This window comes from Octopus bimaculoides, chromosome 18, assembly GCF_001194135.2.
Source record: "Octopus bimaculoides isolate UCB-OBI-ISO-001 chromosome 18, ASM119413v2, whole genome shotgun sequence".
NCBI lineage: Eukaryota > Metazoa > Mollusca > Cephalopoda > Octopoda > Octopodidae > Octopus > Octopus bimaculoides.
In genome coordinates, this window is record NC_068998.1 from 35,505,042 (window position 1) to 35,508,548 (window position 3,507).

The window sequence follows — 3,507 nt, forward strand, 5'->3', positions numbered from 1 at the left end:
ACTATTGTGTCCGAGAGAGATTCATTCTGTTTTAGTGCTTTGTTATTTAACACACTTACCGGTCTGATTCCCACTTATTTTTGTTCTAAAGTAAATGAGTGGAAATCGAACCAGTGAGTGTGTTAAGTAATAAAGCACTAAAAGAGAATGACTCTCCCCAGAAACGATAATATATGCTTCAACACACGAATTTGCATAAAGAAACTTGCAAACCAAATACAAAAACAATATACATATATATATATATATATCACTGAGATTTATTATCGTATATATATATATATATATATATAGGACACAATATATGTCTTTAAGTGGTACTAATAGTTTCTTATGCTGAGAAATATCTCAAGCATATATCAGGCACAAACCACATTTACACACACCACAGAGAAACAGATCCAAGCATGCATACATATATACATACATACGTGCGTATGTATGTGTATGAATGTGCACATACATAATATATATCGGTCAGTGCTCCATATACTCAAACAATGACACACTCTAAAAATTATAGAATATTTAGAGGGTGACCACTGGTTTTGCACCTATGCAGTTAAGAGCTTTATGGGTGCGAAACCAATATTCATTCTCTGACCGGCTAAAACAGACTAGCTTTCTAAATTTATACATATATATGATATTATATTATATTATATTATATTATATTATATTATATTATCTTATACTATATTATGATTCGGCGCCAATGAGTGTTATTCATTTTTAAATCGTGTTTTACATTTTTTTGTTGTCTTGCTTAGTTGAATCGAATGTGTGGTTTTTATTCGAAGAAAGGAAATGGTAATCGAAACTCAGGTGCTGACGCCGACCTTTAAGACAATGTAAAACTGTAAAATTACCGAATAAGAGCTAACAATAACAACAACATCAATGAGAAATACACACATGTACGTATATGCGCGCAGATACTTACGTACACACATGTACAAGAAGAAGCCGAATTTGAAACTTAATTAGAACATCATGCGAAAAGTTAAACTAGTTCAGATTAGAAGATTAAAAACTTTAAAATTATATTACCTTAACATCACATTATGACTGTCAGTTCAATAAAGATTGGTTAATGAAAAATAATCCAGTATTAATTTAGTCTCCAAAAATATTCGTTCCGTTTTCTCCCTCCTATTGTTTAAAGAATGTGATTAAGGAAGATGAGAAAAAGTCTACAGAACCGAACAAATCCTTCGTGTATAGTCATTGCCTGCTATAGTAGTAGTAGTAGTAGTAGTAGTAGTAGTAGTAGACGTAGTAGTAGTAGTAGTAGTAGTAGTAGTAGTAGTAGTAGTGTTATTGTTTTCGTTGTTGTTGTTGGTGTTGTTTTTGTTTCTATCGCTCTGTTGCAGTTAGATGCCGAGTAGTGAGGTATGATGAAAGAGTGGTAGGGGGAGGGAGAGGGAGGGGGGCTTTACTTATATATCAAGAGTCATTCTAAACAGGCGACTAATAACATTCACGTCTTCAAGACTGCTGCGCTCAGCGACCCAACTTGTTTCCCCCAAAAGTGAAAAAAAAAAGAAGAAGAAAAAAGAACAGAGAGGTTATGATACATGCGCTAGTGCGTGTGCGTGTGTGTGTGTGTGTGTGTGTGTGTGTACAAGTGTGCCACTGATTGTTTCCACTTCTCTGTTCGTATGTGGGTGTCTCTTTCTATGCTGTCTTTGTTAGACTGTTTTTCCAGATCATTGTGTACGTTTGTGCGTTTGTGTGTTAGTCTTTTAACTTACCATGACTTCCTCTCTCTTTCTTTCTCTCTCTGTCTCCCTCTCTCTCTCTCTTTTTCCCCCCACGCTCTCTTTCTCTCTAGCTCACTCTCTCTCTCTCTATATATATATGTCTATGTGCGTTCGTGTGTATGTATATATGAACGTATGTAACTGCATGTGTGTGCATGTGCATTCATATATGCGTGTAATGCATGTATATGTGCGTACGTTTAAGCTTGTATGTATTTTATATGTATGTACCTATTTTTTGTGTATGTATGTACGTATGTGTTTCTTTGTGTAGGTTTCTTTGTGAGTATGTATATATGCATATATATATATATATATATATATATACAGATACAATATATGTGTGCGTGAGTGAGTGTATGTGTGTGAACGTATAGATGCGTATGTATGTTTATATATATCTTTATGCAACTTTATTTACATATTTCTATATATATGAATGAATGGATACGTATGTGTTCATGTATAAATATTTATGGGTGTTTCTTTATGCGTATACACACACACACTCACACAAAAACACACTCACACACACACAAACATATATACATGTATATATGAATATATAAGGGTGCGTATGTGTGTGTGTATAAGTGTGCTTATACATACATATTCACGTATGTAATTGAGGGTGTGTAATGTATGCGTATATGTGTGGGTGTGCATGAACGCGGGTATGTGTGGGTGTGTGTGTGTTACTGCAAAAGTTCTGTTATTAAAGTGAAAGCTGTGGAAGAACAATATCCAAGAATGTAACACCCAGACTCACATATATATATATAACATAAAACTCACATACATTCATACATACACACACATACATACATGCAAAAATACATACATACATACACACATACATACATTCATACAGGCACATTATAATCACACCTCATTTGTGCGCGTAAATTATATCTGCCTGCACACCTTCAGCAAAACCCAAGCCTATCCTTTTACACACCTCCACTAAAAGCAACAAACATATATTCGTACGCACACACACACACCACACACACACCACACACACACACACACCACACACACACACACACCACACACACACACACACACACACACATATACAGATGCACTCTCTCCCCCCTCTCTCTCTCCCTCTCTCTCTCTCTCTCTCACACACACTCATACACTCACAAGCACACACACATATATACATGTGTGCGTGTGTGTGTGTGCTAACTTTTTTTTATGATTTAGCGCACAAATAAGATGTGATAATAATGTGTTTGTATGTATGTATGTATGTATGTATGCGCGTAATTATGAATGTATTATGTTATGTGTGTATGAGTTTGGGTGCAACATTCTTGGATATTGTTCATCCACAGCTTTCACTTAAATAAAAGAACATTATATATATATATATATATATATTTTACTTGTTTCAGTCTTTTGACTGTGGCCATGCTGGAGCACCGCCTTTAGTCGAGCAAATCGACCCCAGGACTTATTCTTTAGAAGCCTAGTACTTATTCTATCAGTCTCTATTGCCGAACCGCTAAGTTACGGGGACATAAACACACCAGCATCGGTTGTCAAGCGATGTTGGGGGGACACAAACACAGACACACATACATATATACGACGGGCTTCTTTCAGTTTCCGTCTACCAAATCCACTCACAAGGCTTTGGTCGGCCCGAGGCTATAGTAGAAGACACTTGCCCAAGATGCCACGCAGTGGGACTGAACCCGGGACCATGTGGTTGGTAAGCCACTCCTACGTCTAT

The 3,507-nt window shown here is 36.2% G+C and overlaps 1 protein-coding gene across 2 annotated transcripts in view; it reads right to left on the reverse strand.

Annotated features, from left to right (window-relative positions):
• LOC106867950 (cholecystokinin receptor) overlaps positions 1 to 1,832 on the reverse strand; it is a 51,188-nt gene extending 49,356 nt beyond the window's left edge. Inside the window, exon 1 of one of the 2 annotated variants that reach the window (XM_014913026.2) lies at positions 1,051 to 1,832. The gene's annotated coding sequence lies outside the window, so the exon portion shown is untranslated. The remainder of the gene's footprint in view (positions 1 to 1,050) is intronic. The other variant, XM_014913028.2, reaches the window with a different exon arrangement.
• Between the last annotated feature and the right edge of the window lie 1,675 nt (positions 1,833 to 3,507).